The sequence below is a fragment of the Scyliorhinus canicula genome, chromosome 11 (assembly GCF_902713615.1).
Source record: "Scyliorhinus canicula chromosome 11, sScyCan1.1, whole genome shotgun sequence".
Classification (NCBI taxonomy): Eukaryota; Metazoa; Chordata; class Chondrichthyes; order Carcharhiniformes; family Scyliorhinidae; genus Scyliorhinus; species Scyliorhinus canicula.
The window spans coordinates 115,561,548-115,588,838 of NC_052156.1; the positions used below are offsets into that span (position 1 = coordinate 115,561,548).

General features: G+C 44.5%; 1 protein-coding gene across 17 annotated transcripts in view; it reads left to right on the forward strand.

Annotated features, from left to right (window-relative positions):
- The window catches only part of eps8a (epidermal growth factor receptor pathway substrate 8a), a 200,908-nt gene that overhangs the window by 41,944 nt on the left and 131,673 nt on the right, over positions 1 to 27,291 (forward strand). For 2 of the 17 annotated variants that reach the window (XM_038811136.1, XM_038811135.1), the window contains exon 2: positions 6,677 to 6,731. The exons of the other annotated variants lie outside the window; for them this stretch is intronic. The gene's annotated coding sequence lies outside the window, so the exon portion shown is untranslated. The remainder of the gene's footprint in view (positions 1 to 6,676; positions 6,732 to 27,291) is intronic. 17 annotated transcript variants of the gene reach the window in all.

The window sequence follows — 27,291 nt, forward strand, 5'->3', positions numbered from 1 at the left end:
ACGTACCACGTCGACTTAGCTTGTGGCCGTCTTGCCAAATTCCTTCTTTGGCTCGGTGGAAGATTTCCTGGTGATGCTTCTGTGAAGCACCTTGGGATCTTTTACTGTTTTAAACGTGATGTGGAGATGCCGGCGTTGGACTGGGGTGAGCACAGTAAGAAGTCTTACAACACCAGGTTAAAGTCCAACAGGTTTGTTTCAAACACGAGCTTTCGGAGCACGGCTCCTTCTTCAGGTGAATGGAAAGGCTTGTTCCAGAAATGTTTATATAGACACAGTCAGAGATGCCCCGGAATGCGAGCACCTGCAGGCAATCAAATCATCAAAGATGCAGAGAGAGAGGTAACTCCAGGTTAAAGAGGTGTGAATTGTCCCAAGCCAGTTCAGTCAGTAGGCCTCTGCAAGTCCAGGCTTGTTGGTGGGGGCCGAATGTAATGCGACATGAATCCCAGATCCCGGTTGAGTCCGCATTCATGCGTGCGGAACTTAGCTATAAGTTTTTGCTCAGCAATTTTGCGTTGTCGCGTCTCCTGAAGGCCTCCTTGTAGAATGCTGACCCGGAGATCAGAGGCTGAATGTCCTTGACTGCTGAAGTGTTCCCCAACTGGAAGGGAACAGTCCTGCCTGTTGATAGTCGCACGATGCCCGTTTATTCGTTGTCGCAGTGTCTGCATGGTCTCGCCAATGTACCACGCTTCGGGACATCCTTTCCTGCAGCGTATGAGGTAGACTACATTGGTCGAGTCGCACGAGTATGCGCCGCGTACCTGGTGGGTGGTGTTTCCACGTGTAATGGTGAGCAAAGGGAGCAAAGGACTGTTCCCTTCCAGTTGGGGAACACTTCAGCAGTCAAGGACATTCAGCCTCTGATCTCCGGGTCAGCATTCTACAAGGAGGCCTTCAGGAGACGCGACAACGCAAAATTGCTGAGCAAAAACTTATAGCTAAGTTCCGCACGCATGAATGCGGACTCAACCGGGATCTGGGATTCATGTCGCATTACATTCGGCCCCCACCAACAAGCCTGGACTTGCAGAGGCCTACCGACTGAACTGGCTTGGGACAATTCACACCTCTTTAACCTGGAGTTACCTCTCTCTCTGCATCTTTGATGATTTGATTGCCTGCAGGTGCTCGCATTCCGGGGCACCTCTGACTGTGTCTATATAAACATTTCTGGAACAAGCCTTTCCATTCACCTGAAGAAGGAGCCGTGCTCCGAAAGCTCGTGTTTGAAACAAACCTGTTGGACTTTAACCTGGTGTTGTAAGACTTCTTACTGTTTTAAACGTGACATACAAATGCAAGTATCAGATTTAAATGAGCAAAACCTCTCGTGCCGTAGTCTGAGTGACAATTAATTAATCAGATCATTAGTAAAATCATGGATGGTGATATGCATTGTACCCTATCTTCCCCATGAGTGTTTTTCTTGTTTGATTTGTCCATCACTACGCCTCATTGTCTTGAAGCATGTACAGGTGTTAACTAGATTATATCTTCCAGCAGTTAATTGGAAAATGTACTGACTACACGTTTGACAAATGGGAGACTTCGAGGAAGATCAGCTAGTGGGCTGGACTGACAGCCGGCAGAAGCAATTTATTGTGGTTTTATGAGATAGTATGCTTCGGGAGCAAAAAATTGCTTTAATTGAAATTAGTCAAACACGATTTTCCCTTTCTGAAAGCCATGTTGACTCTGCTTGAGTGCATTGAGATTTTCTAAGTGCCCTACTATAACCCCCATAATAATAGATTCCAACAATTGCCCTGAGGCAGATGTTAAGCTAACTGGTTTGTTGTTTGCTGCTTTCTGTCCCCTTCCTTTCTTGAATAGAGGCATCACATTCACTATTTTGCAATCTGATGGGACCTTTCCAGAATGTAAGATTTCAATTGGGTAAGTTCCGTAGGTATTAGGTTTTTGCTAAGATGTTGCAGCTGAATCACAGCAATCTACAAATCCAAAATATTAGTATGAAATATTTTTTTGTTTTGTTAAGAGTACCCAATTCATTTTCTTTTACAATTAAAAGGGGCAATTTAACGTGGCCAATCCACCTAGCTTGCACATCTTTTGGGTTGTGGGGGCGAAACCCACGCAAACATGGGAAGAATGTGCAAACTCCACACAGACAGTGACCCAGAGCCGGGATCGAACCTGGGATCTCGGCGCCGTGAGGCCGCAGTGCTAACCCACTGCCCCACCGTGCTGCCCTATGAAATACAGATATTAAATCTTGTCTTGTCTTGCTAGGAACACTTCTCCGTTTTCTCATGGGATCTTTTAGTTTTAAAGTGCAGAATTAAACATTTCTTCCTGAACCAGGGTGTTAGAGCATGGATTCAAAATTTGGGAGTCTAATTTGTCCTTCGATATTCCAGTATTGTTACTATGGATCTTGCCTCCACTGACCACTGGAGTCAAATTAATTTTTTAAAAATGTTCTTCTAATGGCTACTTATGGCTGGGTGCCATTGTGCCACTGATCATAGAAAATAATTGCAAACAGTGTGGGTGAGTGACCTGCAGAGTTTCTCAGGCTGGAAAAGATAAAGTTCGCCTTGAGGGGGTCTGTGGAGGGGTTTCTCTGGAGATGGCAGCCATTCATCAACTACTTTGAGAACAGTTAAGATGTCAGCAGTGGGAGGGAGGGGGGGATAAAATGGGGAGATTGGAGAGCTGGGAAGTAGGGGGGCGGGCTGGTGGGGTGTTAGGTATTTAGTTGATTTGGTTATTTGCAGCCTTGTTGGCTTGTTCTGTTTTGTAGTTGCATTTGATGTGCAAGTACATAAATGCCTCAATAAAATTTTTTCCAAAGAAAGAATAATTGCAAAGTAAGTGATAGCTGCTACATTTTGTAGTCTTTGTTAAGTTAATAGATGGGGGTACACGGCAAATTTTCCCCATTAGCATGTGGTCCATTGCCATTGACTCTGCCCTGATTTAAGACCGAGGAATTTGTTAGCATTGAGCTAGATTTGATGACATCCATTTTTCAAAATATGGCTGGGAATATAGCATTTGAGGAGCACAGTGACCGGGTAATATTTTGATTGAGCGTTCTTTAACCACAGCTCTATAACTTAGCTATGAGCTGGGCACAATCCCAGGTCAGCCAGCCAGAATAACTGGACTGAAGATTTCAAACATTTTTTCAAGTAGCAGCAGAATATGTTGCCATTTTTTCTCACATTTCACTCCCTATAATTTATTTCTGAGAGTTTTAGTAACATTGTTCTTGGTGTAAACGATTGTGATCAAATATGGCTTGATGTACAACCACTGCCTCACTGGGAATTGGATTATTTTAGAAAGCCAATAGTAATAATCCAGCTTGTGCAGGTCAGCCATTCTTGGTAAAACTCTCACCTCTTGAGTCAGAAGGTTGGGAGTTCAAATCCCACTCTAGAAATTGGGGAGCTGTTGCATTACATAGACTCCCTACAGTGCAGAAAGAGGTAATTTGGCATCGACCCTTCCAAAAGAGCACTCTATCCTGAGGTTGTGGAAGGTGCTATATAAATTCAAACCTTTTCTGTAGGAAGTGTCAGTCAGCTCTTGTAGATAGTTTTTTATTTACTTGCATTTCATTGATTCAATGTTAAACATTTTTGAACAAATTGCTTTAATTGAAATGTATATCTTCAGAGCAAAGTTGTGTATTGCATGCTTTGCTGTTTACTTCAGATACATCCATATGGGGAGGGCTTTTAAAAATATATTCTTTAATGGGATGTGGGCACCCCTGGCAAAGGAAGCATTTCCTTAATTATCCTTGACGTGTGAGGCCATTACAGTGGGCAGTTACAAGTTAACCACATTATTGGTGATCTGTAACTTCTGTTTTACACCTCTCTGCCATTTGAAGAAGGTCTTTCAACATCCAACAGTGGTTTTAACTGCCTTCCAGAGCTAGGCTATAAATCGGTTCTGACTCTCGTTTTACTTTTCATTTGTTTTTCAGTTGATCTTTCATAAGAGGGATATGTTATTTTATAGAGGGATGTGGCTGAGGGTTTTGGTCAAGGATGGTATCATGACTGGTACAGGCTTGGAGGGCTGAAGGGCCTGTTCCTGTGCTGTTGTATTCTTTGTTCTATGTTCTAGTTCATCTTTGAACTTGGACATTTTGGTCATCTTGTCTGCATGCCCACCCAATAGGAAGTATCCAAGCTTTGTAGTCAGTGCTGCTTGTTCTGCTGTAATGGGGCTGTGGATCCAGTAGTCAGCTGGTGGGATATGGTACATCTTGGTAGGGGAGATGGTTTACTTGGCTTGAACTGTGGTGGTCTTATTCTTCTGGTGGACATCAGTTGTTCTATATAAAGCTATGGGCAGTGCAGTGCGCTGTGATTTTGTTATTAGATTGCTGTTGTGAAAAGTTGCCATTTGTACAGTAGGTGAATGACCTGTCTGCTACTGGGATGTTTAGCAACTTTCTCCCCAAATGCCATTGTCCAGAAAACTTCAAAAATACTTAATATCTAATCTGTCAACCCATTTTTTGAAGTTCCACTTTAGTCTACGCTGCATCCCATAATGGAACTGTGTTTGAAGCATAGGTTCGCAGTGTTTGGAATTAAAATCTTTTGAAATTGGACAAAATAACTAGGCTGGTGAGACAGTCTGGCCAATGGGGAAAAAAATGATTACAGTTAGACATTGGGATAGTCAGAAGTTACAAGGTGCTGGAGAGGGCAAGACGACTGGCCTTTTCCTCACTTCCTCTCTAATATTCTTTGTTGTTTTTTGAGGACCAAGGTGTTTTCCAGTGTTGTTGCCCGAGTCCAGCATTTGAGGGAAATTAAAATGGAGCTAAAAAGTATAATTCCAGTTGTTCAACTTGGGCATTCAGCCCGAAGTTGGAGGCGATTCAAATAACATTCACACCCCAATGCAAGTTTAGAGATTAGAATTTTTTTCTTGCTCCCACATATGACAGGTAGGGAAAGGAGGATACAAGAATGGGCTGAAGTCCGCTTGGTCAATAAGAAGTACTATCTTTAGAGAGATCAATAAGAAGAACGCTTCTATCCAGACAAGTCCTGAAGTCCACTAACTGTTTCAAAGTTTGCCCTTTCCTTTGGAACTTTTTATGGTTGTTCTTGAGCAATTTTATATGCAGTGCACTTGACCTGTTTTACCCGATCAAGTGTCCAGTTGTGTAATGTGAAAATTTGTTTAAATTGAAATTGCTCACTGAGGGAATCATGTCAGTCGTCGTACGCACTTGGATCTGATTTTCTGTTGCAATAAGCAAACCCAGAAAGTAGAAGGACACTCTTCCTTTTTGGAAAATGGCCATGGGACTCATTTTAGGTGCACTGAACAGGCAGATTGAGTCTCATCTGACCTCTGACAAAGCAATGCTAATTATTATTTTTTTTAGTTTACTTTTTAAGTACGCAAGTCTTGAAGCAGGATGGGATAGGGAGTGCTGATGGGCTTTATACCTTGACTGTCTAACGCGTGTGAGAGTGCTGCCACCGAGGCACATTGATGCATCATGTGAAATCAAGTGCTTGTATTCTGAAATAAATGAGAACCACATGTATTAATCATTCTTCTGAAATGTACTGTTTCTAAGGATGATTAATCAGCCATGTTTTGTTATGTTTGATCTGTTCCAACGTGGGTCATTTCAAAAATATTTGTTACACTCACCCTTTACAGTAATGTTTGTTAATTGCTTGCTGTAAGCCTTTCCAGTATCTGATTCATTTCTGAATGGAGAAATAACAGTGGTATTGCATGGAAACCAACCAGTTAATTGAATGTTTCTCCCTCCTTGTGTCTCTCATGATAATGAGGGGCACCCTTTTTGGGACTTTCCTCTGCACCCCAAGTGTGAAACTTATAACCAGACTTAATTTCTCTTGAGGCCACAGATTGAAGTGGAAATTAATAGATGTTCAATGTCTACCCCACCCCAAACACTTGGGGCAAAGCTTTGTTTTAGTAGTTTACAATTGCATGTGGCAAAGCTTTTCTGCAGTTGTTATTAAAGCCGGATTCTATTTAAGTTTAGCCAGTCTTAGTATTTCCCTCTTCACGGTTGTCTTGAATTTATTGCATTATTGCGAACTGCTTTGTTGTCTATGCAAATGAATAACTGCTCAGTATTTTAAATTATCTTCAAATATGTTCTTGCTCATTATTTCAACTTCTCGCTGCAAATAAATACTTGAATCCCTCCTTGTCAGATCAAGCTATTACCTACATTAGATTTTTCCCCTCTTTTCCTCGTGCCTAATGTCCTGATCCTTCATGGAAGGAGATATCCATTCCCAACTGCGTTCCAATTTGGAAAACATTGTAGGTTGGACTCGTGGTAAGGAACCACACAAAAATGTCGATGGCTGAACCATGATTTGCAGCGATTCAGGAGGTAGTGTTTTCTCAGGCCAGTAGATCATTCGGCTTCAGATACAAAGCTTGGGGTTCTTGGAAAATGATTGTGATGCTTCACCATCGCATGCATTGACTTTGATGTAGATGACACCTTATTGTAAGGAAGTTGAGATGATCAGTACGGTTCAAGGTTCTATTCCTATTGGGTCTAGATTTGGCAAGGAAAAATGTGGATGAAGCTAATGAGAGGATTTGATATGGCCTTTCTGGGTCAGTGCAGCTTCTCTTTCACTAGAGTTTGCTTATTGTCTCCCACTAGGAACATTACATCCGTGAGAATCCAAATGCCAGAGGGTTTGCGAGTATTGTGTTCTGTGAGTTTTCATCGACCTTTGTGGATTTGTTGAAGAATGTTCAAAATTTGATCTGATTAATGTACTCCAGTCTCACCATGACCAAACATAACAATTTGTCTAACTGTTTACCATAGTGTTCGTGTTAAGTAGTAACCAAAGCATAAATATTGAAGTTTACTCACAATTGTTGGAAATTCTCTGTTGGTTAAAAAATATTGATTTTTGAAATAGGAGCAGAAATAGATCATTTGGTCTCTCGGGCCTGCTCTGCCATTTGGTAGCTTCATGGCTGATCTTCAGCTCCACCTTACTCCCCACTCAATCTATCCCTTAATTCATGAGAGTGAAGATCTATCTCAGTCTTGAAAATACTCCATTATTGAACATCCACGACCCCCTGGGTTAGAGAATTGCAAAGATTCACAATCCTTTCAATGATATTTTTTCAATTTTAGTTTTGTATGTTTCAATTAGATCACCTCTCATTCTTCTGAGTTTCAGAGAAAATAGACACAATTTACACAGCCCCTCATCATAGAACAGCAATTGCATCCCAGGAGTTAATGTGGTGTACCTTTCTGTACCTCCAAGGCAAGTATTTCCCTGCTTAAATGTGGACACTGAAACGGCACACAGTATTCCCGGTGTTGCCGCGCCAAAACACCATGCAATTTTAGGAAGACTTCTTTAATTTGTCGTCCAATCCCCTTGATATAAAGGCCATCTTAATTGCTTGCTGGATTGTCTTAATTACTTGCTAGATCCGCATGATAACATGTTTCTGTTCCTTATGAGTACACCCAACTCTCTGAACATCAACCTCAAAGTTTCATGCTATTTTCATTTCCAAATTCCAAACTGATTAGCCTCACACTTCTCCACATCTGCCACCTTGTTGGACACACAACCTGTCTGCATCTCTTTCCAGCCTCTGCAAAGAACAAAGAAAAGTACAGCACAGGAACAGTCTCGTTGGCTCTCGAAGCCTACGCCAACCATGCTGCCCGTCTAACCTAAAACCTTTTACACTTCTGGGGCCTGTATCCCTGTATTCCCATATTATTCATGTATTTGTCAAGATGCCTCTTAAATGTCACTATCATACCTGCTTCCACGACCACCTCCTGCAGCGAGTTCCAGGCAGCCACTACCCTCTGTTTTAAAAAAAAAACAACTTTCCTCGCACATCTCCTCTAACCGTCGCCCCTCGCACCTTAAACATATGTCCCCTAGTCGTTGACTCTTCTCCCCTGGGAAAAAGCTTCTGACTATCCACTCTGTCCATGCACCTCATAATTTTGTAGTCTTTATCAGGTCGCCCCTCAACATCCATCGTTCCAGTGAGAACAAACCCAGTTTATTTATTTTTAAAAAATGATTTATTTAAATTTAGAGTACCCAATTCATATTTTCTAATTAAGGGACAATTTAGGGTGGCCAATCCACCTGCACTGCACATCTTTGGGTTGTGGGGGCAAAACCCACGTAGACATGGGGAGAATGTGTAAACTCCACACAAACAGTGACCTGGGGCCGAGATCGAATTCAGGTCCTCAGCGCTGTTGGCAGCAGTGCTAATCACTGCGCCACCGTGCCGCCCACCGCCCAAGTCTTTAACCGATCTATATCCTGCTGTATCATCTGACAGTCCTCATCGCCATTCGCAATTCCACCAACCTTCATGTCGTCCACAAACCTACTAATCAGACCAGTCACGTTTTCCTCCAGATCATTTATGTATACTGCAAACAGCAAAGGTCCCAGCACTGATCCCTGCAGAACACCACTAGTTACAGCCCTCCATTCAGAAAAGCACCCTTCCACTGCTACCCTCTGTCTTCTATGACCCGAGCCAGTTCTGCATCCATCTTGCCTGCTCACCTCTGATCCCATGTGACTTCACCTTTTGTACCAGTCTGCCATGAGGGACCTTGTCAGAGGCTTTACTGAAGTCCATGTAGACAACATCCACTGCCCTATCTTCATCAATCATAATAATAATCTTTATTAGTGTCACAAGGAACACTACAATGAAGGGCAGCATGGTGGCACAGTGGTTAGCACTGCTGCCTCAGACACCGAGATCTCCGGTTCGATCCGGCTCTGGGTCATTGTCCCTGTGGATTTTGCACATTCTCCCTGTGTTTGCATGGGTTTTGCACCCACAACTCAAAGACGTGCCTGGTAGGTGGATTGGCCTCGCTAAATTGCCCCTTAATTGAAAAAAATGAATTGGGTACTCAATATTAATTTTTAAAAACCACTAAAATGAAGTTACTGTGAAAATCCCCTCGTTGCCACACTCAGGCACCTGTTCTGGTACACTGAAGGAGAACTCAGAATGTCCAATTCACCTAACAGCACATCTTTCGGGACTTGGAAGAAACAGGAGCACCCGGCGGAAACCCACGCAGACACTGGGAGAACGTGCAGACTCCACACAGACAGTGACCCAAGCTGGGAATCGAACCAGGGTCCCTAGCGTTGTGATGCAACAGTGCTAACCACTGTGTTACCATGCCGCCTATCTTCATGACTTCCTCAAAAAACCACCCAAGTTAGTGAGACACGACCAAAATTTGTGAGACATGACCTTCCCTTCACTAAACCATGCTGCCTCGCGCTAATACCTTCACTTGCTTCCAAATGGGAGTATGTTATATCTCGAGGAATCCTTCCTAATAATTTCCCCACCACTGACACGAGGCTCACCGGCCTGTAATTTCCTGGATTATCCTTGCTATCCTTCTTAAACAGAGGAACAACATTAGTTATTCTCCAGTCCTCTTGGACCTCAACTGTAGCCAGTGAGGATACAAAGATTCCTATCCAGGCCCCATCAATTTCCTCCCTTGCCTACCTCAGTATTCTAGGGGAGATCCCATCAGGGCTCTGGGGACTTGTCTACCGTAGTGTTTTTCAAGACGCCCAATACCACCTTCTTTCTGATCTTAATGTGACCCAGACTATCTACACACCTTTCCCCAGACTCATCAACAACCAAGTCCTTCTCTTTGGTGAATACTGATGCAAAGTACTCATTTAATACCTCACCCATTTTCTCTGGCTCCACGCATAGGTTCCCTCCCCTGTTCTTGAGTGGGCCAACCCTTTCCTTGGCTATCCTATTGCTCTTTATATACATAGAAAAATCTGTCGGATTTACCTCAAAACTGGTTGCCACTTACTTTTCGTGACTCCTTTTCGCCCTCCTGACTCCTTGTCCTTCCTACGTTCGTTATATTCTTCACGGGCTTCGTCTGTTCCTAGACTTCAAGCCCTGACAAATGCTTCCTTTTTCTTTCTGATCAAGCTCACGATATCCCTCGTTATCCAAGGTTTTCCAAACTTTCCATATTTATCCTTCTTCCTCACAGGAACATACCGTTCCTGAATTCCTGTCAGCTGATGTTTGAAAGCTTCCCAATTGCCAGATGTTGATTTACCCTCAAACATGCGCCCCCAATCTAGATTCTTCAGTTTCTGCCTAACATTATTCTAATTAACCTTCCCTCAATTTAGCACCTTCACCCGAGGACTGCCTTTATCCAACAGTACCTGAAAAATTAGTAAATTATGGTCACTGTTCCCAAAATGCTCCGCGACTGAAACCTCGTCCACCTGGCTGGACTCATTCCCCAATACCAAGTCAGTACTGCCCCTTCCCCAGTTGGACTATTTACATATTATGCCCTTCTCTCTCAAATTCTGCTCAGTTTTGAATAGACAGCAAACGTAGATATATTACCCTGTCTCTTTGTACAGATTGTAAACCGCTGAGGCCCCATCATTGGTTCTTATGTCATTCTATTAGTGACAGTCTGCCAACTTGAAAAGGTCTCATTTTATCCCTACTGTCTGTTTCCCATCCGTTGACCAGTCCTCTATCCATCCTAACATATTACCCCCTACTTCATGAGTCCTTATTTGGTGTATTAACTTTTGGTGTGGCACCTAAAGAGATCTAAAATCCTATTGATGATGAACACTGCAACATTACGTATAATGCTTGGTTCACAATGGCAGTTTTATAGATGATTAAGTGTTTATAAAGAAGGGGCAGCACAGTTGCGCAGTGGTGGAAACTGCTTCCTCACGGCGCTGAGGAACCGGGTTTGATCCGAGTCCAGGCCACTGTCCGTGTGGAGTTTGCACATTCTCCCCGTGTCTGCGTGGGTCTCGCCCTCACAGCTCAAAAGATGTGCCTGGTAGGTGAATTGACCAGGCTAAATTGCTCCTTAATGTAAGGGGAAAAAAAGAATTGGGTACTCTAAATTTATTGTTAACAAGTATCTAAAGAGTTGCTTAAAATCAGTCATTTATTTTTCCCAATAAAAGGCAAACCCTGGGGTGACTGCAACTGACATGTCGTATATGAAGGGCACCACACTTATAATTCCTAACCTGTTTGTTCCCAGAAAGACTCGTGGTTTCTTGAAAAAAAAGTACTTGCACTTGTATAATTATCTCAGGTTGTCGTAAAGTGCTGTTTTGTCCTCTATTTTCCAGAAGTTTGAAATATCGCATTTTAATATTCAAAATACGGGAGCTCTCCATGTGGCTGATGGGCTCAGCATGCTACTGCAGTGTGACAGTGAAGAAACGGGGCTGTTTAGCACACTGGGCTAAATCGCTGTCTTTGAAAGCAGGCCAGCAGCACGGTTCGATTCCCGTAACAGCCTCCCCGAACAGGTGCCGGAATGTGGCGACTAGGGGCTTTTCACAGTAACTTCATTTGAAGCCTACTCGTGACAATAAGCGATTTTCATTTTTCATTTCATTTCAAGTGACAACCTGGATGTACATTTGCATCACAATTAGTTCCTAACTCTTTGACTGCTTTACAGTCAAATGAAGAACAATTGAAGTGTAGCTACTGTTTCAGGAAATGCATAAACCAGTTTGTACAAACAAGTTCCCAAAACCAACCGTGAAATAAAATCCAGATAATGTATTCAGAATGATGCTGGTTGAGGGTAAATATTGGCCAGGACTCCCCACCTGCCATGTGATCGTTTGCATCTACCTGCGAGGACAGATGGAGCTTTGGTTTAACTTCTCATCGAAAAAACAGCATCTTTGAGTTGTGAGGGTGAGACCCACGCATACACGGGTGTCAGATTTGCTGATGACACAGTGTAGCACCTCCTCAGCATAGCTCTGGAGTGTCCACAATGGTTTTTATGCTCATGACCCAATGGCACATACACAAGTGTAATCAATGAGCCATGGCCGACGCCTGTAAAGGCGCCTGTGCATCATTCATTAAATGTGTAAGAATAGATTACACAACTGTTCTATTTTGACGTCTCATAAATTGTATTACAGTTCAGGTTCTTTAATACATTTTGTGGCACTGAGGTGCCTCACTGCACTTGCAGGTTATATTTGCAATACACCAGTGTTTTCCCCCTCAGCTGTGCTACTGCACAAAAGTCCAAATGCTGTGCATTTAATTATTACAACCATGCCTATCCTGATGGTCAACTGAGGTTTGTGAGCAAAGAACGGATAAGCTCCCCTATGACAGGAAATTAATGGATTAATCAGGTGGAATTAACAGCTGAAATTTACTTGTCAATTCCGAGAGCCCGAGAGCCCAAAACTACTTTAGCACTTGACATCCTTGCCTGTAGCGTCCCCCACAACCCTGTTGCTTCCCGGTTCCACCCGTGACTCTACACTTGCTCCCTTGTTTGCTTCCTCACTCTTGCCGCTTTCTCCCGAGTCTTCACTAAAGCTATATATAACCAGTTGTCTCTAACGCAGAGAGGTGTGTCATGTGAGAGTACCATTAAGAAATGGGTGTTTATTACTGCAGTGATGTCAGAGTGGGTGGAGCTGGGCTGTCATAGTCATAGAATTTACAGTGCAGAAGGAGGCCATTCGGCCCATCGAGTCTGCACCGGCCCCTACAAAGAGCAGCCCACGTATCTACCCTATCCCCGCAACCCAGCAGCCCCTAGTTCATCTTTTTGGACACTAAGGGCAATTTAGCATGGCCAATCCACCTAACCTGCACATCTTTGGACTGTGGGAGGAAACCGGAGCACCCGGAGGAAACCCATGCACACACGGGGAGAACGTGCAGACTCCGCACAGACAGTGACCCGGTTGGGAATCGAACCTGTCAGCTTTTTACTTTTGTTTTAGGCTGTTTGCTGCAGGGTGTGTTTTAGTTTCGTTTTCAGAGCTGAATAGCTGCAGTCACAGCCAGAAGGTGTATGAGCCTCTCTCTCTCTGTAATGTAACTCAGCAGTGACTTTAACCTGATGTGCTTCTGTTTAAAAGTTTTTTTTAAAAAGTCTTATGGATGGTAAAAAGACAGCTTAAAGATTACTTAGTGTTTTATTCTTTGGGGGTTGTATTTGAATTGATGGTTGCTAAGATGTTCACTATTTTTAAAAAAAGGTTAACTTGAGTTCATAGAATAAACATTATTTTGCTCTAAAAAATACATTTCCATTTCTGATGTACCACACCTGTAGAGTGGGCCATGTGCTCTCCATACCACACTCTATTAAAAGTTGTGGTTCAGGTGAACTCCATGATACACTTTGGGGTTCTCTAAATACTGGCCCATAACAGATGTCTGTGGTCTTTTGTGGTCTATCCAAAGGCACAACAGCACGATGTGTGACACGTTCAGGGTAGCAGGGCAGGGTCATGACACTTGAGGACAAACATCCAGTCACCTTGGAAGAGTCAGGGTACTTGGCATGTATCAGAAGTGGTAGTTCATTGAATCTCGAAGTACAGACAGTGTAGTGACAGTGTCGGCAGATCTGGGCCCCCTGTGGAGGTGTCCGCAGGAACAGGGGAGGAAAAGCCCTTGTTGACAAGTAGGAACAGCCGTGTGAATGGAAATATTATGGTGGTATTCAAATTGACGGCTTTGATCAAGTAGATGAGAAAGAACTTTCTGTTGGCATGATGGTGGGTAACCAGAGGACACAGATTTAGAATATTTGGCAGTGAAGGTAAATTGTTTTGTTCAGTGAGTTATGGTTTGGAATGCACTGCTGGAAAGGATGGTGGAAGCAGATTCAGGAGTAACTTCCAAAAGTGATTTGGATCGCTACTTAACCCCAATCATTTATAGGACTGTGGAAAAAGAGTGAAGGACTAGAATTATTTTGAGAAAGATGTCCTGAATGCCTGTCTCACTGCACTGTATGATTCTGCGGTCATGCAATCTTGCATGTTCACATGGATTGCGAACATTCAAAAGAGAATTGATCCATTAGATTTGATGTATCGCAGCACAGATGAATGTCAAATCCTTCACAATATACAACAATTATTGTTTTGGAAATTCAGATATGTATCCTTGTTAGTGATGGATCTGATTAATCTCTCTTTATTTCTCACCTGGTTTGAGCTGTCATACATGTGCCCAAGTGTGATATTATTTACCAAATTGCAACAATCAACACTGACAAGATAGTACAATTAAGTATAATCTAATTCATACCTGCCAGAGGAACCAAAGAGGTACAGTTCCCTGAGCTAACATTTAAAAACAAATCTAAAGTTGGATAGTACATGTAATACCATCACTATATTCAATGTCGATAAAATGCCACATCAAAGGCTAGTGTGGAAAATAAAAGCTCATGGTTCAGGGCATGGATTCAAGATCGGCTAGTTAGCAGGAAATCTATGAATGAGTCTTTTTCTGGTTGGCAAGGTGTGAGGAGTGTGCCACAGGAACCAATGCTGGGGCCTCGACTTTAATAAATTTCTATAAATGACTTGAATGAAGGGACTGAAGGTATGGGTGCCAGATTTGCTGATGACACAGGTAGGAAATAAATTGTGAGGAGGATGTAGGGAGGCTATAAAGGAACAATAGGTTGAGTGAATGGACAAAGATCTGGCAAATTGAGTGTAATATGGGCAAGTGTGAAATTATCCATTTTGGCAGGAAGAATAAAAAAGTGTATTGACTAAGGAGTGGAGATTCCAGAGCTCGGAGGTGCAGAGGGACCTGGGTGTCCTAATGCATGGGTCACAAAAGGCTTGCATGCAGGTACAGGAAGTAATTAGGGTGGCTAATAGAATGTTATTATTCCTCCGTTGTACTGGCATTGGTGATACCATACCTGGCATATAATGTTCAGTATTAGTCTCCTTACTTAAGGAAAGATGTAAATGTGTTGAAAGCAGTTCAGAAAAGGTTTACTCGACTAATAACCAGGAATAGGTAGGTTGTATTGTGGAAAGCTTGGACAGGTTAAATTTATATCCACTGGAGTTTAAAAGAGTAAGAGGTGACTTAAAGGGTCTTATAACAGGCTGGATGTGGAGAGAATGTTTCCCCTTGTCTGATAAGCTATAACTAGTCGGCATTCATTTAAGCCAGTGATGAGCAGAAAATTTTCTCCCGAGGGTTCTGTGTCTTTAGACTTCTCTTCCTCAAAAGGCAGTGGAAACAGACAGAATCTTTGAATAATTTAAGAGTGAGTAAGACAGATTCTTGATTAACAAGGGGGTTAAAGGTTATCGGGGCGTAGGCTGGAATGTGGGGTTGAGGTTACAATCGGATCAGCCATGATCTTATTGAATGGTGGAGCAGGCTCGAGGGGCTGAGTGACATATTCCTTTTAATTTGTGTGATCATAGACTGACCCTTGATGATCAAAAGAATTTAGATCACATCGCAAATTTTGCTGGGCTTTACTTTGTAAGGTGAGAACAAAGGTTATGCTGGATGCGACAGGTTACTTTACAGATTTGATAAACTGAAGTTTACCTTATTGTATTTCTGCTGTTTCCAACATTACATCTCTTGCTTTTGTGAAGATAGTATAAGTTCATGCAACTGTTCCCTTTCTCCTGAATTGACTATGCTGTTGGGACATTGTATTTCCAGCTTTGCCTTGAAGGCGTCCCCATTAGAACATAGAACAGCACAGAACAGGCCCTTCGGCCCTCGATGTTGTGCTGAGCAATGATCACCCTACTCAAACCCACGTGTCCACCCTATACCCGTAACCCAACCTTACTTTTTTAGGACACTACGGGCAATTTAGCATGGCCAATCCACCTAACCCGCACATCTTTGGACTGTGGGAGGAAACCGGAGCACCCGGAGGAAACCCACGCGCACACGGGGAGGACGTGCAGACTCCGCACAGACAGTGACCCAGCCGGGAATCGAACCTGGGACCCTGGATCTGTGAAGCATTTATGCTAACCACCATGCTACCGTGCTACTGTTGGTTGTTTTTCTTTCACCATCTTCCCTATTGGGGGAACACTGGTTTAATGAGAGGAAGGAACTGAAGGAAAATCAGTATTAGTAGGGAAATTATATTTGGGAAATTGATGGATTGAAGGCCGATAAATCCCAGGGCCTGATGATCTGCACATTAGAATACATTTTTTAAAATTTAGAATACACAATTCACTTTTTCCAATTAAGGGGCAATTTAGCATGGCCAATCCACCTAGCCTGCAGATTTTTGGGTTGTAGGGGAGAAACCCACGCAAACACGGGGAGAATGTGCAAACTCCACACAGACAGTGACCCAGAGCTGGGATGGAACCTGGGACCTCAGTGCCGTGAGGCTAACCTACTGCGCCACCATGCTGCCCATTACATAGAACATAGAACATAGAACAGTACAGCACAGAACAGGCCCTTCGGCCCTCAATGTTGTGCCGAGCCATGATCACCCTACTCAAACCCACGTATCCACCCTATACCCGTAACCCAACAACCCCCCCCTTAACCTTACTTTTATTAGGACACTACGGGCAATTTAGCATGGCCAATCCACCTAACCCGCACATCTTTGGACTGTGGGAGGAAACCGGAGCACCCGGAGTAAACCCACGCACACAGGGGGAGGACGTGCAGACTCCACACAGACAGTGACCCAGCCGGGAATCGAACCTGGGACCCTGCAGCTGTGAAGCATTTATGCTAACCACCATGCTACCCTGCTGCCCCATACTAGAATACTTGAGGAAGTGGCCCTAGAAATCATAGATGTATTGGTGATGATCATCCAAGTTCCTATAGACTCTGGGACAGCTCCTACCGTTTTGAGGTAGCGATTGTAGCCCCCTATTTATAAAGGTAAGTGGAGAGAAAACTGGGTATGATAGACCACTCAGTCAGATGTCGGTAATGGGAAAAATGCTAGAGTCCATTATAAAAGATTTAATAGCAGGTCACTTGGAAAAAAGTGGCAGGATCGCAAAGGAAATCCTGCTCAACAAAATCTACTGGAATACTTTGAGGATGTAACTGGTAGAGTTGATGAGGCGGAGCCAATGGATGTGGTTTATGTTTCAGAAGGCTTTCGGCAAGATCCCGAATAAGAGATTATCGTATGATATTAAAGCACATTGGATTGGCAGTAGTGTATTGAGATGGATAGAAAACTGGTTGGCAGACAGAAAACAAAGAGCAGGAATAAATGGATCTTTTTACACGTGGTAGGCAGTGACTAATGGGGGTTTAAAAATAAAAATTAATGGGATGTGGGCTTCACTGGTTAGGCCAGAATTTATTGCCTATCCCTAGTTGCCTTCAGAAGCTGGTGGTGAACTGCCTTCTTGAGCCGTTGCAGTCCCTAAGGTTCAGGTACAGCCACAGTGCTTTTAGGGAGGGAGTTCCACGACTTTGCCCCAGCGACAGTGTCGGAACAGCGATACATGTCCAAGTCAGGATGGTGGGTGACTTGGGAGGGAAAACTTCCCAGGTGGTGGTGTTCCAAGGTTTCTGCTGCTCTTGTCTTTCTAGATAGTATTGGTCGTGGGTTTGGAAGGTGCTGTCTAAGAAACCATGGCGAGTTACTGCAGTGCATCCTGGAGATGATTTAGATGGCTGTCACTGTTAGTCGATGGTAGAGGGATTGAACGTTTGTGTAAGGGAGAGCAATCAAGCGGGCTGCTTTGTCCTGAATGGCGTTGTGCTTCTTGAGTGTTGCTGGAACTGCACTCATCGAGGCAAGGGGACAGTATTCAGTTACACGCGTGACTTGTGCATTTTAGGTGGAAGGCTTTGGGGTTAGGAGCTGAGTTACTCGCCTTAGGATTCCTAGCCTTTGACATGTCCTGGTAGCTACAGTATTAATATGGCTAGTTCAGATCAGTTTCTGATCAGTGATAACTCCCAGGATGTTGATTCAGAAATGGTAATATCGGGAGGCAGTGGTTAGGTCCTCTCTTGTTCGTTGCCTAGCACTTGTGTGGCGCGAATGCAACTTTCCACTTGTCAGCCCAAGCCTGGATACGATTCTAGCGAGGGCGCCTTGATGCCATACTCTGTAAAATGCTGCCTTGATGTCAAGGGAAGTCACTCACTTCACCTCTGGATTCAGCTCTTTGGTCCATTTTGAACCAAGGCTGTAATGAGGTCAGGAACTGAGTGACCCTGGTGGAACCCAAACTGAGCGTCTGTGAGCAGGTTATTTCTGCTTGATAGCACTGTTGATGACTCCTTCCATCACTTTGTTGATGGAGAGTAGACTGATAGGGCAGTAATAGTCTGGATTGGATTTGTCCTGTTTTTTGTGTACAGGACACACCTGAGCAATTTTCCACATTGTCGGATAGATGCCAGTGTTTTGGCTGTACTGGAATAGCTGCAGTCCTGATGGGGTACCACGGGGATCAGTACTCGGACCCCAGCTGTTCACAATGTATATTAATGATTTAGATGAGGGAACTAAATTTAATATCTCCATATCTCCATTTTGCAGATGATACAAGGCTGGGTGGGAGGGTGGCCTCTGCGGAGAATGCAGAGCTGCTTCAGTGGATTTGGATAAGCTGAGTGAGTGGGCAAATTTAAGGTAGATGCAGTATACTGTGGATACATGTGAGATAATGCACTTTGCTCGCAAAAACAGTAAGGCAGATTGTCGTCTGAATGCCCATAGATTGGGAGAGGAGAATGAGCAATGAGACCTGGGTGTCCTGGTACACCAGTTACTGAAGGTAAACATGCATGTGCAGCAGGCGGTGAAGAGACAATTGGTTTGTTAGCCTTCATAGCAAGAAGATTTGAGAACAGGAGCAGGGATGTCTTGCTGCAATTATACAGGGCCTTGGTAAGATCACACTTGGAATATAGTGTGTTCCTAGTTTCTATGTTTGTATTGCTAACCTTACACATACTTCAAGTCTATTTGTCTTTTGTGCTGCATTCTCAGGAAGCGAAGCTGATAAGTTAGTTGTTGCTATACAATTAACAGTCTTTTATTTCCATTTAAACTGAACAGTTAACACTGTGGCCTTTTTCATGAACACTTCCTTAACTTTCGGGAAGCTTTGCAATCTTGCTGGAGCTTTTTAGTACCTAATATTTCAAAACAACACCTGAAACCTAGCATTTTAGGTTTGGGTGAGTGAAGTATGATGTTAGGTACCTCTGATTAGATGGTGAATTTCACTGACAGGGATTACATTCAACTGCGTCATTCAAGCAACAGAAAACAGAGCCAAGGAGAATCAGTGTTCTCTGCTTCAACTGTTCCGTTACTCAACAACTTTTGTGTGAAATAAGTTTTTCCAAGTGTTTATCCTTTTTCTTCATATATATTATAAATTGGTCATGTATTTCTGATTCTTCAACACAAAACAATTCTTTCCCTATTTACCTGATTCAGATCCTTTTTGAGTTTTAAAAAACGTCTCTCAATTCCCCTCCGTTTTATATTTCGATGGAATAATTCCCTCTGACTCTCATCTTTCTTCGTACTTATTTTCACATCCATGGTATCCTCTGAAATCTTTTCTGGAATGCATGAAAGCTGTGTTGTTAGGTCAGTTCAGGTTGCCACCAGTATTTTAAGTAGGAACATCTGGATATATGTTCCCAGATTCCGAATGCTTTCTGTATATCAAAGATCTCTAGATACAGGTATTCACTTCTCAACTGCGGCAGTGCATAATGCTATTGTTTCGATATTGTTTTCTTTGGCTTTGTAAAAGAGTAGTTGAAATTACAATAAATCGGCGTGAAAATGCATAATGTAACTCAATTGGGCCTTGTGTGCATGTCAGTCAGTCGTTCATGTCGCAAGTATGCCTTCTCAGTTGAAGAGGGCACGGGCAGGACCAACGCAAGGTGATTTTGTGATTCAAAAAATTTATTACGATCCTGGACCAGACCCTAACAGTGGCTAGGATACTGGACAGAAACACCAATACTTTATTTTAATTTTGTCAGACAGTGAGGCAAGGTTACCTCGCTCCAGGATTGATTTCACGCAAAATAGAAATGTGGTATATTTAAAGAAAGTTTATTACGAACATAGTGTTATTGAGCATCACACAAGAAAATAGCCTACAATTACCCCTGAAACAATGTTAATAAATACAGTGACACGATAACGCTTAACTGCTATCTTTACTTCCACTGAAACAACAGAACAATCTCCGATCCCAATCCACTTTTAAATACAATTAGCACTCAGGAATACTTGCTGTTAAGAGATGTCTTGAAACTCCACTTTGAAACAGAGAGATCTTTTGAGACTTGAAAGTGATCTCATCCTGTCGTAACGATGTGGTATTTCTAGCTGGTCTTCAGAAAACTGCCTTCAAAGTTGACTTTTAGCTCCTCACTAAAACTCTGACCCTTAAAACGTCTGACTGCTACAACCCTTGGTTCCTCCCATTAACTACATCATCTTACTAACTGAATACAATGGGTGCGATTTAACGGACAAATCTTGTGTCATTTTGGCACGATTGGCGGGGTGTGTCTCTACTGCCGCATTGCCGAAGTTCCGGCCCGTATTTAACGGCAACCTCGTGTTGAAAACGAGCCCTCATAAGCATCTCTCCATCAATGGCTGTCTTGCCATCTGATTCGCCAGAATTGCGCTGCAGTGTCTCACTGCTAACAAGTTGGAGCTGGTTTTAAACACTCTCTTGCTACTCACTCCCAGTCAACACACCGCGCAGACCTGCACCTCGCTTTGGGGATGCCAACCTGGACAGGCTTCCTGATGCTGTGAATGAGAGGCAGTGCATCCTGTCCCTCATAGGGCAAAGGAGTGCCAGCAGCAGGTCACCAATATCACCTGGGAGGCAGTGGCAGCAGTTGTTGTATGGGCAGCATGACTAGAAGGACAGCTGACCAATGTCACAAGAAGACCACCGACCTCCACTGAGCTTCAAAGGTAAGTTACCACCTCTTTCCACCCGCCCCTCACCACCAGACAGGTGGCGCAGTGTCTCGCTGCTAATGAGGGAGAACTGCTTTTAAACACTTCCTCGCCCCCCCCCTCCCCCAAGTCAACACAAGCATGGCAGCAGGCAGACCTCCTCGCTTTTGCAATGCCAACGTGGACAGGCTTCCTGATGCTGTGAATGAGAGGGCATCCTGTTCTCCCGAGGGGTAGGAGGGCCAGCAGCAGGGCCACCAATATCACCTGGGGGGCAGTGTGGGTAGCATTAACGGGAGTTCCACCATCCAATGTTGCAAGAAGACCAACGACCTCCACTCAGCTGCAAGGGTAAGTTACCACTTTATTTTTTTCTTCACTCACTCTCACACACATCAGGTGGAGGCAGGAACGTGAAAAGAAAGCCAGCAATTGGAGGTCTTCTGGATCCCAGGACTCAGCTGAGACCCAGTCAGACGCCGAGCCTCAGGACGAGGTTATCCCAGAGCTGATGCAGATAACCAGACACGGCCGTGAGATTCAGGAGCAGATGTCAGCAACATTCCAGCTAGTGCACAGTCGATTGGAGGAGGCCCAAAGGCTACCGGCACAGGAGATTATGTCAGCAATGCCTGGCACCAAGGCCAACACTGCTAGGGTGGCGACCACAGTTGAAAGCCTGGAGGTCAGCGTATTGAGTGAGTGGTGCAGTCCAAGATATGGCTCGGCAACGGCCATGGCTGAGGACCTCGACATGTCGCAGATGCTGAGGGACCTCTCCCGCAAGCAGATGGACATTGCCGGGACATTTCAGAGCGTATCCCAGTTGCTGAGGAACGCAGGTGGACATTGCCGGGACATTCTAGAGCATGTCCCAGTTGCTGAAGAGCATCGCTGAGGGCATCGGCACCATGGGCAGATAATGGGAAGCCTGTAGGGCTGGCAGAGCTGGATGACACAGATGCCTCTGAAGCGCACTTCACCTGCCCCTCCATTCCATGGAGACCCCCAGGGCCCTACAGGTACCATTAAGAAGAGAAAGCTCTGGAGGCCAGCCACTGCTCGGCCACCAAACATGATGGCGGCCTCCAGTTCTTCTGAATACCCCCTTCCTGACACGAGCTCATCTTGAGGGTGGCACGGTGGCCTGTGAATCGGTAAGTGGACTAAGGGTCCTCTGGCTCCAGGCCCTCCAGAGGATGTCTGCCAGGGCATCGAAAGCCAACGGGCACAAAAAGCAGCAGGCTGCCTCCACCTCTGAGGTTTATCATAGATGTGGCACTACACCACGGAAGATCAAGAAGTTTGAGGATCACTGAGTGGGGGGAGGGTGGATGTGAGTGGGGGGAGGGGGTGTGTGTGGCCGGGGGTCACTATCTATAGCTTGGGAATGGAAATATCAAATTGTCTCAAGTAAAACATGTTACAACCGATTCATGTGACACCTCTGTCGTATTAATCTTCACAGTGAGCCTGCCTGCACCCCTGCCCCCAGAAAATCTGGTCCAAGATCAAATGCCCACAATGCAGACCCCATTCCGAGGATGGGTGTGAGTGCGCTGGAAGGGGAGAAAGTGCAAACTCCGCAGACGGTCACCCAAGGCTGGAATTGAACCTGGGTCCCTGGTGCTGAGAGGTGGCAGTGCTAACTAGTGTACCACTGTGCTAGTTGCACTTCAGGGAGATTGCTTGTGTTTTGAAAAATAATAAATTATTACATTGGTAAGAAATTTCTTAAGGATGCTTCCATATTTTTCGATTGAAGGCCAGTTACATTTATGTTCTGTAAATTAACTAAATATTTGCCGACTATTGGCTTCAAGGCGCTTATTATATATTCTAGGGCCAGATGTCATATGGTGTGTGTTGGTCGTTCTGGGTGAGCGTGCTTAACACTCAATTTGGCTCTGTTTCTTTACTTAGCTCTGGAGTTGCCAGGTATCGTTAAGACACCGCCACAAGTTCAAGGTGAAGTTCAAAGCAATAAAACCATACACCAATTAGTAAGCTCAAACAACTGAGTTTATTATAATACAATAATAATAACTACCCAGGCACACGCTAAAAGGATTAAACTTATTCCTACCGCTAAATAAACTAATACTTAGCTCGAAGGAACTGCCGGGTCACAGAACAAGGCCTCTTGCTCTGGTCTGCAGACTTCAGGTCGGTATGTTAAACGGGGTCAGGAGTATCTATCTCTGGTACTGATTGTTGTGAGGCACTTACTTGCTGGCGGCTGCTGTCCGAACCCTCTCCCCTCTCTCGTTCAAGGTCTTCTTGGCAAAAGCTGGACGAGGTGCTGGTCCACGGAGGAGTGCTAGTCAAAGAGAGAGAAGGGCTGGACGAGAAGACTGAACCATGTGTGGGACCTGTCTTTTATAGGTCCCAGGGATCCGTGCCCCTTTGGGCAGACTCCCTTACCTGCTTGGAATCGATTGGGTCTCTTCCCAATCGATATGTTTGAATCCTCCCAATACTGAGGCTGTTCCTTAGCTACTGGGCGGGCCTCCAGGCTTTTTGTTTTCGAACCCTGTTGGTGCCTGAGTGTCTGGTATCCTTTACAATGTTGCAGTTGCTTCCCCATTTGTGTCCATTGTCTCTGGAATCGTACCATTAACATGCTAATTATCCCGGTGATTGCCTCATTAGTATGCAGAATGTTTGTTTCGGTGCTGTCTGCTTTCTTAGCAGACAGAATCCACACCTGCTAGGTGCAGCCTGCTGGGGCTGCAAACATTGTCCATTTTATCCTGTATGCTTTGCGTTCCTCCATTTTGTATTCAGGGAAATGGCCAACTTCGGTGGCTCCATGTGCTACAGAATGAAATACCTCTTTGCAACTCAACAAAGTGCTTTGATATCCACTTCATAAGAACCTGCAGCATTGTATTAAACATTGATTTCCAGGGCAAGCTATCTGTGACATTGGAGGTTAAATGTTTTGTGTTGTACAGTGCTCTGTAGGTAATGCCATGTGAGAATGCCAACTAGAAAATCATTCTAGATAGAAATAGATCATAGGAAGAGACCCTCATAACATTTAAGAAGTATTTAGATGTGAACTTGCGATGTCCAGTTCTTCTGAATACCCCCCTCCTGACACTAGCTCATCTTGGGAGTGGCATGGTGATGCCTGTGAACTGGTAAGCGGGCGAAGACCCTCTGGCTCCAGGCCCTCCAGAGGATGTCCGCCAGGGCAGCGAAGGCCAATGGGCACAAAAAGCAGCAGGCTGCCTCCACCTCTGAGGTGTATCATAGATGTGGCACTACACCACGGAAGATCAAGATGTTTGAGGATCACTGAGTGAGGGGAGGGTGGAGGTGTGTGTGGCCGGGGGGGGGGGGGGGGGGGGGGGGGGGGGGGGGGGGGGGGCACTATCTATAGCTCAGGAATGGAAATATCAAATTTTCACAAGTAAATGGGCCAAGTGCTGGAAAACGGGAGGAGACTACTTAGGTTGTTTTTGACCAGCAGAGACGTCATGGGCCAAAGGGCCTTTTCTGGGCTTTGGACCTCTATGATTCTGGAGTTGAAAGTGTACTGTGCATGCTCACCCAGGATCTACTGGGTTCCCAGCAACTAATGGCCTCCCCAGAGAGTCCCCAGGTGGATGCCGTTCAGTGCTGGCCCAGATGGAATGGCACCTGGGCCATCGGAGTCCCCTGAGTGATCAGGGCAGGGTCAACCCCTGGCCCTCCCCCTGGAACGTGGGCACTGAGGCACGGCATTCTGGCACTGTCAAGGTGCATGGGTGGCACTGCAAAACCTGCAGGAGCATTGTCAGGGTGGCACTGCCAAGGGGAAAACCATGCCCATGAAAGGAGGGTGTAGGAGGGTATGGAGGGTGGGGGGATGCAGGTTGGGTATGAAAGGGCCTCTGGAAGGTTGGGCACGAGGTAAAGCATGGGGGTCCTGGAAGGGCAGGGCCTGAAAGGGGGCATGGAAAGGCCTGAACAGGCCCTCTCAGCACCCCCATAGTGGGGTGTCATTACTTGGAGAGGGGGGTTGGGGGGGTGTGATTGCTCATGTGTGTGGGGGTGACATTGCCCATGGGCGGGGTGTGGGGACCCACAAGCCCTCTCTTTTTTAATAATCTTTTTAGTAGTGTCACAAGTAGGCTTACATTAACACTGCAATGAAGTTACTGTGGAAATTCCCTCATCGCCACATCCGGTGTCCTGGTGCACTGAGGGAGAATTCAGAATGTCCAATTCACCTAATAAGCATGTCTTTCGGGACTTGTGGGAGGAAACCGGAGCATGCGGAGGAAACCCACGCAGACTAGGGGAGAACATGCAGACTTCCCACAGACCGTGATCCAAGCGGGAATCAAACCTGGGACTCTGGCACTGTGAAGTAGCAGTGCTACCCACTATACTACCGTGCCACCCTTAGAAATCAGGGCACCCTTGTGGTGGTATGGATATGAGCACTGCCATTGGTGCAGAGCACTGGCTTCCCATTGGCTCTGGCTGGTCATGTGCCCCTCGTCCGATTGGTTGGGATTAGTCATGTGACTGCTCTCCAATTGGTCGAGAGGCAAGTAGGCCCCGCCTCCGAGGCACGGTATAAGTACCCAGAGTTCCCGGCGGTCAGTCATTCTCTAGTCGACCACCGGGCTAACAACTAGCTGATTAAAGACACAGTTTGGATCCTAAATGTGTCTTGAGTCGAATTGATGGTACATCAACCCTTTCAAAATGGTGGCCCGATCTTTGAAGAGCCAGTCTGTCCAGTGAATTCAGCTCCCCAGTGATGAAAATGATTCTAAGTGTTGGTTTGACTGGGGAGAAACTCCCCAGACCTGAAGATGTGACTAAGTGTGGTTAGATAGCAGTGGGGAACTCATGACACAGACAAGGAGAATCTACAGCAAAACTCACCGCAAATGACACTTAGAATCTTTTCCATTAGATTGTGCCCTCTATCTCAGGATATGAAAAACGACACCACTTTTTGGAGAAATATGATAGGCACTTAAATGTTGCTCAGTCACTGTCCTAAATTGTTAAATAAACTGGTTTTATTTTGAAGTAGTGATCCAAGAATTTTGTGTGGTGCTTTTCTATTACAGGCAGCTGGATACCTCCTGGAGAATTCAATATTGTGGTTCTAATTGCTAACCAAAATTCCTTTTGGGTTTTTATTTTGAATACTTTTAATCATGTAAAGTATGTTGTGCCCTGTCCAAAATTCCAGTCACAGAATTATTTTAAAGCAAACTTCATGACACTAATACTCAAGTGAAAGACCAGTTTGAGTGCAGAAATGACCATCGAGTTTATGTCAGCTCTTTTGTAAAGAATTCAACCCTGCAGCTGTTATCTCCAGAAGAACAGTTAAATCGTCCATTTACACCTTTAAACTGCCTCAGCCAAACCCCAAAGGACGACCCAAGCCTAGCCTGGATCTATATCACTTCAATCTTTATTAACTGAAAAATTACCTCCCCCCAACCCATTTCGGAAAGTTTTTCTGTGTGTGATTTCTCCTTCAAAATAACTAGTCTGCTTTCAGTTACAGCACGTAATCAGTTAAACATTCACTGAATTGGCAAGCATATTCTTTTTTTAAAAAAAAACTGTTGTGGCCGGAGCCATTTGACTTCTCCCCGCCCGATCATCCAATTAAGAATGAGGGGATTGTAATTTTGGTGTTTAAAATTATGAAAACCGTAATGCAAATTAATTATTAAACTTGGACCGAGTGAAAAGCTAGGGAATGCAAGTATAAAATTAGCTAGATCTAAATGAAATTACAGCTGAGATTTTCTTCCCCCTGCGGATTAATGGACATGTGAAGTAGAATGCTGCATGAGGGCAACCACGATTGATGTGGGTCTGGAGTACATGTAAAATTGGCAGATTTCATTCCTTAAAGGACATTCTTGAATGCAATGATGACTATTACCGTAACTAACTTTCAATTCCAGTTTTATTAATTGGATTTAAATTCCACCAACTCCCCGTGGTGGAGTTTGAACCTGTCTCTGGATTACTAATTTTAGTGACATGACGAATACACCACCGAATATTGCTAAGGGAATAAGGAGCCATTTGTGGAATCCATTCCTAATATAGTGCCCTCCAGTAGGAGGAATTCACTCAGTAACCAATCATTCAGTGCATTCATCTGAAGTTGGCTTCATCACGACATGAAAGGTTACTGTACGGAAACCGGTTTACAACACTCTTCTTTTCCACATTGTGATGAGTGGTTTGCATCTTCAATTGGACGGCAATCTGCTCTGTTATGGTGCAACCGAAGTACGAAAGTAAACTCCCGAGTGCTGCTGCTGTGAGGGTTTATTGCAAGTCTATCTGAATTGGACCACACAAAACATTTCACCTGGGGCTGTTGCCCTGCTCCAGCTGAATGGAGCATTCACGTTGATTCTTTGCCATAACGTTTTACGATTCAATAAATCAGTGACAATTGACTG